A 9,516-nucleotide genomic window follows, 5' to 3' on the forward strand; every position below is an offset into this window, starting at 1 on the left:
GGGGTACCTCGCTATGGATGGATTGCATTAGGCACTTTATTGCATTTATATTTATATTTTAGAACCTTCCTGTACCAGTACATTATCTGGGAGCTTTTTTCATGTCTGGTTACTCTTACGCCCAGCTACTTATTGATATAACAGCCTCCTATTTGTTCGTATGCAGAGTAACCACCTTATTTTTATATATGTTACTCATATATGTATATATATACCCTTGGTATGGTAAAATTGATTATTTGCTCCTCATTTGATTACAGCGTCCATGTGTGGCACTAGTGTCGCCTCTCTTTTTTCTTATTGTGTCTTTTTACCCTGGTTCTTACTTGTTGTACTCATGTATTTTTTATGTAATCTTTTCAATAAAATTGTCTATTTTTAGCTCAAGTGTCCATCTTTTTTTGGTTTTCTATTATATATATTATGGCGGAGCATTTACCTTTGGTGCCCTCTTTATAGGTTTACTGCACATTTATAAGATTCTCAGCACGGGAACATTTTATTTAAACAAAATTGTGGAAATTATTATTTTAAGATGTATTTTTTTACAATGAACTTTTGTCTGTGGGAAAACCCCTTTAAGTGGATGAGAAAGGGCCATTTTTAAGCTCCGTTCTATCTAGAAAATCATGGATGATCACATCTACTAATGACACACAGTAATATATCAAATGGTGAAAATTGAGTCAGGGGTAGTAACATTTAGTTAGATACAAACCAGTAGCTCACAAACTTTCCCTATATTACCTACTACTGTGTAATCCGCTAAAAAAAAAAAATATATATATATATATATATATATATATATATATATATATATATATATATAATATTTATTTATATATTCTTCATATGTTAAACATGAAGGCTGGTGGATCAAAATCTAAATAAGCTTGGGAAGGATGAAATGCTTCAGATGATCCGACATGGTGCTACCCACGTGTTTGCCTCAAAGGACAGTGAAATCACAGACGAAGATATTGATGCCATCCTAGAAAGGGGTGAAAGAAAGGTACGTGTGCCTTCACTGTGGACATTTCTTAAAAGTATTTTAATTTCTTTAGTGTATTAATGCCTGTTTTTAATTTGAACATTCCCAACCTAGACTGCAGAGCTGAAGGAGAAGTTATCAAACATGGGTGAAAGCTCACTGAGAAATTTCAGTATGGACACAGATTCCAGTGTATACAACTTTGAAGGAGAAGATTACAGAGAGAAGCAGAAGGTGTTATTCTTTTTCTTATTTTGTGTATCTATGTGAACACTTAGTTTTGTACACATTAAATGGTCTGGCAACTTAGGTTTTAAATTCAAACCCCATACTCAACATATTTTCTGAAAGTCGTCATCTGGTGCATTTTCTATACGAAACTCCGCACTTTATACCCACTGGTGCCTTAATGCAATTTTCCATGAAGATTTTTAATTCCAAAAATGCATGACTCAATATTGGTTGCTAAAAGTGTGTGACAAACAGAAGACTAGATACACCGCAGCCCCTCAAAAGTAAAGTTTTAAGATGCAGAGCTTATGCATGGCATTTAGGGTCATGTCTCCCTTGAAGGACCACAAATATGGTTTTACTCTAAAAATTTTCAAAAAATAACATTTATCACTTCTTTTTTCCTAGATGGCATTTACAGAATGGATCGAACCTCCAAAACGTGAAAGAAAAGCCAACTATGCTGTGGACGCCTATTTTAGGGAAGCGCTTCGTGTCAGTGAGCCAAAAATACCAAAAGTGAGTAGGAATAGTTGGTGGTGTTTTTCTCTTTTTGCGGAAAAATATCCTGATTAATTTTTTTATGGATTTTGTTTATCATTTTTAGGCTCCAAGGCCCCCAAAGCAGCCCAATGTTCAGGACTTCCAGTTTTTTCCTCCACGATTGTTTGAATTGCTGGAAAAAGAAACTCTGTATTATAGGAAAACCATTGGGTATAAGGTACCACTTTATATATTTACACTTTGTGTTTTGGTGAAAAATTAAATGTAAGTTCTTTGTAATATTGTGTTGTGCTTACTCAGGTACCTCGCAATCCAGATTTGCCCAATGCAGCCCAGGTACAAAAGGAGGAACAGTTAAAAATTGATGAAGCAGAGCAACTTAACGATGAAGAGCTAGACGAAAAGGAAAAGTTGCTAACACAGGTGTGAGGAAGAAGTGATGGTCACCTATGCAAAATGGATGATTACTGCATGTGCCATATGCACTGTTGCCTTTTAATGGATGCAAACCGTTTCATTGCTGTATAACAGACCTGTGGTGTTTTTTGTTTTTTATTTCAGGGTTTCACTAACTGGAACAAAAGAGATTTCAATCAATTTATCAAAGCCAATGAAAAATGGGGAAGGGATGACATTGAAAATATTGCCTGTGAAGTGGAAGGGAAGACTCCAGATGATGTAATGGAGTATTCAGGTAAATATTCCTTCTCCTCGTATTTTAGGCGGAGGAGATAAATGTTATAGCCAAAGCTCATTTCCCCAAAAGTGGACCTGTTTGGATATACTGTCCTATCTAGGGGCAGCAAAGTATGACCAATCTACTGCACTAAAATGACATTCCTCTTTGGCCTGTAGCCAGTAGTCTGAATTCTTGTCAGATCATCCCATTAGTTTTTAGTATGTAATATTGGGTTACTTCTCTTCCTGCTACCCTTCTTTCCCTCAACAATATTTGACATCTGCAATTTATATAGAATCCACTGCAACAGTCATTGGAGAGTGGGTTGAGGGGAAGCTTGTCTCCTTCTTAAAGGGGGTTATCCGGGGTAAACCTGCATTTCTGCATATAGTCTGACTTCAGTTTGCGAAGTCCAGACTGTGTAATATGCATTCTGTAAAGATTTTGCACAGTCGCTAGCATGTATGGTCACGCAATGTGCCTACTGGTGGTCACGTGTCGACTTACAGCTCTTCCTACTTCTCTCAATGTTCTCTTGAGAAGCCGGAAATCTTTCTTGCCAGCATATGACCCCCAGTATGCATTTCTAATAAGAATAGTAATGTGGTGACTGCTCGAGCAGACCTGAATAGAGTCCTGACTGTGTCTATTACTTTGTTGGCATTCTGCAGTCAGGGTAGCTGCAGAAAATTATTTTACTTGTAAAAAAATTAGTATCTCAGTCCATCTTTTACCCCCCCTCGCCTCCATTTTTAATAAGAAAAAAGTTTTACCCATATACACGGGCTTTGTAAGCATTTAATTTACACCTTTCTCAATATTTAATATCTTGATTAGTGTTGAGCGATACCGTCCGATATTTGAAACCATCGGTATCGGATGGTATCGGCCGATATCCGAAAAATATCGGATATCGCCGATACCCGATACCAATACAAGTCAATGGGACGCAAATATCAGAAGGTATCCTATAATGGTTCCCAGGGTCTGAAGGAGAGGAAACTCTCCTTCAGGCCCTGGGATCCATATTGATGTGTAAAATAAAGAATAAAAATAAAAAATATTGATATACTTACCCTCGGACGCGCCCTGGTTGTCACCGCTGCAACCGCCATGATTCCCTTCCTAAGAATGAACGCGTTGAGGACCTTTCGGTGACGTCGCGGCTTGTGATTGGTCGCGTGAGTGGTCACATGACGCTCACGCGACCAATCACAAGCCGCGACGTCACCGAAAGGTCCTTAACGCGCTCATTTTTAGGAATGAGCGCGTTAAGGACGTTCGATGACGTCGCGGCTTGTGATTGGTCGCGTCAGTGGTCACATGACGCTCACTCGACCAATCACAAGCCGCGACGTCATCGAAGGTCGTTAACGCGCTCATTCTTAGTAACGGAAGCATGGCGGTTGCAGCGGTGACAACCAGGGCGCATCCGAGGGTGAGTATTTCAATATTTTTTATTTTTATTCTTTATTTTACACATGATTCTTAATCCCAATACCGATTCCTAATATCACAAAAATATTGGAACTCGGTATCGGAATTCCGATACCGCAAATATCGGCCGATACCCGATACTTGCGGTATCGGAATGCTCAACACTAATCTTGATATAAAAAATAAGATTTGTAACTTCTTAATGATTTCTTTAACATTGGCATTATCTGGCTTTCAGAAATCTGAATAACATTAGATGTGAAAATAGAATATGTATTCTAAATCTGTAAAAAATAATAAAAAAAAATAATTTTTATTTTTTCCCATTTGTAAGCTGTGTTTTGGGAAAGATGTAATGAACTTCAAGACATTGAGAAAATCATGGCTCAGATTGAAAGGGGCGAAGCAAGGATACAGAGGAGAATAAGCATAAAGAAAGCATTGGACACAAAGGTAATTGGAACATTTTCCTGCTTCTGTGGTTTCAGACATTCGGGCATTGTTTTTCTTTTAGTGGCGAGAATACTGTTTTGTTTGTTTTTATATGTAGATTGGTCGATACAAGGCATCTTTTCATCAGCTGAGAATATCTTACGGCACCAACAAGGGGAAAAATTATACTGAGGAAGAAGACCGTTTTCTTATCTGCATGTTGCACAAACATTGGTTTTGATAAAGAAAATGTGTATGATGAACTACGGCAGTGCATTAGGAACTCTCCTCAGTTCAGGTTTGACTGGTTCCTGAAGTCAAGGACAGCGATGGTGGGCAGATTGTCAGGCTGTAATTTCTACTTGGTGCATAGTGCGAGCATGTTACCTGCGTGCCAAGAGATGAAGAACACTAACTTACACCTTTTTATGTCATGAATATGTTTGTAATTTCCCGATATACTCATTTTATCGAGTAAGGTAGTAAATTTGAGAAACCTGCTTGCCTCTAGAAGAAGTCATCTTATTTCACTGCATAAAAGGTCTAAACTTTTTGAAGTTGCAAACATCCTCTTTATATTTTGTCTCAATATCTAGGAACTACAAAGAAGATGTAATACTCTGATCACTTTGATTGAAAGGGAAAACCTTGAATTGGAGAAGGAAAAAGCTGAGAAAAAGAAACGTGGACCAAAACTACCCTCTGTAAGGTTTTTTTTCCCTTTAACAAAGCAATTTTTTTCATGAAAAAGCGCAGCTTTGTTTTTTTTTCTTTTCTTTGGTAACCCTTCAAATTTTCCTCTTCTTCTGTTAGGTGGACAGGTTATAATCATTAGATGTGCAAGTCCGATAGCTGGGTAGCTGGCATCTTGCATAATAAGGCCACATTAAGTATTTGGTCAGTATTTTACATCAATATTTGTAAGCCAAAACCAGGAGTGGGTGACATGCATAAGTGGTGACGTGTTTCTATTAGGCCGGCGTCACACACAGCGTAAAACAATACGGTCCGTATATTACGGCCGTAATACGCTGAAAAGTCCCGAAAAAAGTGGTCCGTAGCTCCTCCGTAGGCAGGGTGTGTCAGCGTTTTTTGCGCATGGCATCCTCCGTATGTAATCCGTATGGCATCCGTACTGCGTGGTTTTCTCGCAGGCTAGCAAAACCAACATACCGCTATAGAAGTGATCCATGTGTCCCAAAAAGAAAAGAAAATATATATATACTGTCTATATATGTGTCAGTAGACACATATATTAGAGAGAAAAGCCGGTAATTCAGTGCGGTGTACAGTAAAATCACACTGACAGCTTACAGTAGAATAGGTAGAATAAATGTGTACACATAGAATAGGTATATATATATATATATGTCAGTGAGACACATATATGTATATATATTAATATTTATTCCAGCGCTAGACAGCTTGAAAGCCGGTAATTCAATTACCGGATTTTTCCTTCTCCTTCCTAAAACCCGACATCATTTGAGACACGGTTTACATACAGTAAACCATGTCTTCTCTCCATTTTTTTTGCAGATTCCACACTACTAATGTCAGTAGTGTGTATCTGCAAAATTTGGCCGTTCTAGCTCTTAAAATAAAGGGTTAAATGGCGGAAAAAATTGGCGTGGGCTCCCGCGCAATTTTCTCCGCCAGAGTAGTAAAGCCAGTGACTGAGGGCAGATATTAATAGCCTGGAGAGGGTCCACGGTTATTGGCCCCCCCCGGCTAAAAATATCTGCCCCCAGCCACCCCAGAAAAGGCACATCTGGAAGATGCGCCTATTCTGGCACTTGGCCACTCTCTTCCCATTCCCGTGTAGCGGTGGGATATGGGGTAATGAAGGGTTAATGCCACCTTGCTATTGTAAGGTGACATTAAGCCTAATTAATAATGGAGAGGCGTCAATTATGACACCTATCCATTATTAATCCAATACTAGTAAAGGGTTAAATAAAACACAAACACATTTTTTAAAATTATTTTAATGAAATAAAAACAATGGTTGTTGCAGTATTTTATTCAACGCCCAATCCAGTCACTGAAGACCCTCGTTCTGTGAGTAAAAAAACATAATAAACCAACAATATACTTACCCTCCGCAGATCTGTAACGTCCAACGATGTAAATCCTTCTGAAGGGGTTAAAACATTTTGCAGCAAGGAGCTGTGCTAATGCAGGCTGCTCCTCGCTGCAAAACCCCAGGGAATGAGGCTAAAAATAGATCAATGATCTATATTTAGCTTCATTTGCGGTGAGGCGCCCTCTGCTGGATGTTTATAGATCGTGGGAAATTGCCTAGAAAGCCTGGGAGCTTTCTAGGTAATTTCCCACGATCTATGAACAGCCAGCAGAGGGCGCCTCACCGCAAATGAAGCTAAATATAGATCATTGATCTATTTTTAGCCTCATTCCCTGGGGTTTTGCAGCGAGGAGCAGCCTGCATTAGCACAGCTCCTTGCTGCAAAATGTTTTAACCCCTTCAGAAGGATTTACATCGTTGGACGTTACAGATCTGCGGAGGGTAAGTATATTGTTGGTTTATTATGTTTTTTTACTCACAGAACGAGGGTCTTCAGTGACTGGATTGGGCGTTGAATAAAATACTGCAACAACCATTGTTTTTATTTCATTAAAATAATTTTAAAAAATGTGTTTGTGTTTTATTTAACCCTTTACTAGTATTGGATTAATAATGGATAGGTGTCATAATTGACGCCTCTCCATTATTAATTAGGCTTAATGTCACCTTACAATAGCAAGGTGGCATTAACCCTTCATTACCCCATATCCCACCGCTACACGGGAATGGGAAGAGAGTGGCCAAGTGCCAGAATAGGCGCATCTTCCAGATGTGCCTTTTCTGGGGTGGCTGGGGGCAGATATTTTTAGCCAGGGGGGGGCCAATAACCGTGGACCCTCTCCAGGCTATTAATATCTGCCCTCAGTCACTGGCTTTACTACTCTGGCGGAGAAAATTGCGCGGGAGCCCACGCCAATTTTTTCCGCCATTTAACCCTTTATTTTAAGAGCTAGAACGGCCAAATTTTGCAGATACACACTACTGACATTAGTAGTGTGGAATCTGCAAAAAAAATGGAGAGAAGACATGGTTTACTGTATGTAAACCATGTCTCGAATGATGTCGGGTTTTAGGAAGGAGAAGGAAAAAGCCGGTAATTGAATTACCGGCTTTCAAGCTGTCTAGCGCTGGAATAAATATTAATATATATACATATATGTGTCTCACTGACATATATATATATATATACCTATTCTATGTGTACACATTTATTCTACCTATTCTACTGTAAGCTGTCAGTGTGATTTTACTGTACACCGCACTGAATTACCGGCTTTTCTCTCTAACAGCACTGCGTATTTCTCGCAAGTCACACTGCTTGTCCGTGTGTAATCCGTATTTTTCACGCTTCCATAGACTTTCATTGGCGTATTTCTTGCGCAGTACGGTGACAAACGCAGCATGCTGCGATTTTGTACGGCCGTAGAAAGCCGTATAATACTGATCAGTAAAATACGGCAAATAGGAGCAGGGGCATAGAGAATAATTGTGCCGTATTTTTTGCGAGTTTTACGGACGTAGTTTCTGCGCTCTTACGTCCGTAAAACTCGCATGTGTGACGGCGGCCTTATACTTTTCCTCAGATTGTTCCTTTCCTGATTGTGGCTTACAAATACTGATCAGTATTTTTACGTGTGAACATGGCCTCAAAGTGCTCTGCTTGTACCCACCTGGTAATGCTTATTGCTCGGGACAGAGTTTTTTGACACTTGTGTCAAACTTTCAAATTGTAATGTTGCAAGCGTCTGTTATAATAGTTGCCCATCTTTTACGGTGTCTGATTGTCACTTAGCGCTAAAAGAGACTGGTGCTATGATTTTACGTTCATGTTTAATTATAGTATTCAATCAAAACCTTTTTTTTTTGCAGGCTCAAAAACGGAAGATGGATGGTGCACCGGATGGCAGAGGAAGGAGAAAGAAGCTTAAACTTTGAGTGTATATTCTGTATTTAATAAGCTTCGGAAGTAGTTCTTTGCGTTACGGGTCTTCATAAGATGTACTGTACACTGATCGACTATTATGTCATTCAACGACATCAGGTTCAGCTGTTTCTTATACTAGGGACGTACTTATTGTAGTTAACTCTCCTTTTTTAAATAAGACAGCTGTGCTGGACATTTTTTTTACCATTAACATTTGAAGTAATAAAATAGACTTCGTGAAATGTGTTATTGTTAATGTGTGCTTTATTTCCTTTATTGCTAGCAAGTATTCTGTAATTGTACAAAAAGTTTTTGTATACATTTGTTTACTTTCATTGTTCAGAAAATTACTTTTTTGTTTTGTCTGCTGAATTCCTAAATGATTGCTGTAGTGTAATTAAAAAAAACAAATTGTACATATAATATAAAGACATAATTAATAGTGATGAGTGAGTAAACTCGTTACTCGGGTTTCCATGAGCACGCTCGGGTGGTTTCGAGTATTTAAATGTGCTCGGAGATTGTTTTGATCGCTGCAGCTGCATAATTTCCAACTGCTAAACAGGCTGAACACTTAAATTTCTTAACAAACAGGCAACCCCCACATGTATTCAAGCTGTCTAGCAGTCGCAAATCATGCAGCTGTGGCGATGAAAACATCTCTGAGCATATCCAAATACTCAGACCACCCGAGCATGCTCATCATTATTCATTAAGTACTGAAAAATATGATCACTTAAGGCAGGAGTGCACAACCTTCTCTGCTCCAGGTGCTTCATTGTCGGATTGCACAACTCCCAAGAGCAGCAATAAAATTGAGGAATTAACCTCTGAATTTATAGTGTATTAACAGTACAGTCATGGCCAAAAGTATTGACACCCCTGCAATTCTGTCAGATAATACTGATTTTCTTCCTGAAAATGATTGCAAACATAAATTCTTTGGTATTATCTTCATTTAATTTGTATTAAATGAAAAAACACAAAAGAGAATGAAGCAAAAAGCAAAATATTGATCATTTCACACAACTCCCAAAATGGGCCAGACAAAAGTATTGGCACCCTCAGCCTAATACTTGGTTGCACAACCTTTAGCCAAAATAACTGCGACCAACCGCTTCTGGTTACCATCAATGAGTTTCTTACAATGCTCTGCTGGACTTTTAGACCATTCTTATTTGGCAAACTGCTCCAGGTCCCTGATATTTGAAGGGTGCCTTCTCCAAACTGCC

The 9,516-nt window shown here is 38.8% G+C and overlaps 1 pseudogene; it reads left to right on the forward strand.

Annotated features, from left to right (window-relative positions):
- Positions 1-869: 869 nt before the first annotated feature.
- LOC138656774 (SWI/SNF-related matrix-associated actin-dependent regulator of chromatin subfamily A member 5-like) lies at positions 870-8,526 on the forward strand (annotated as a pseudogene).
- The last annotated feature ends 990 nt before the right edge of the window (positions 8,527-9,516 follow it).

This window comes from Ranitomeya imitator, chromosome 1, assembly GCF_032444005.1.
Source record: "Ranitomeya imitator isolate aRanImi1 chromosome 1, aRanImi1.pri, whole genome shotgun sequence".
Taxonomy (NCBI): domain Eukaryota; kingdom Metazoa; phylum Chordata; class Amphibia; order Anura; family Dendrobatidae; genus Ranitomeya; species Ranitomeya imitator.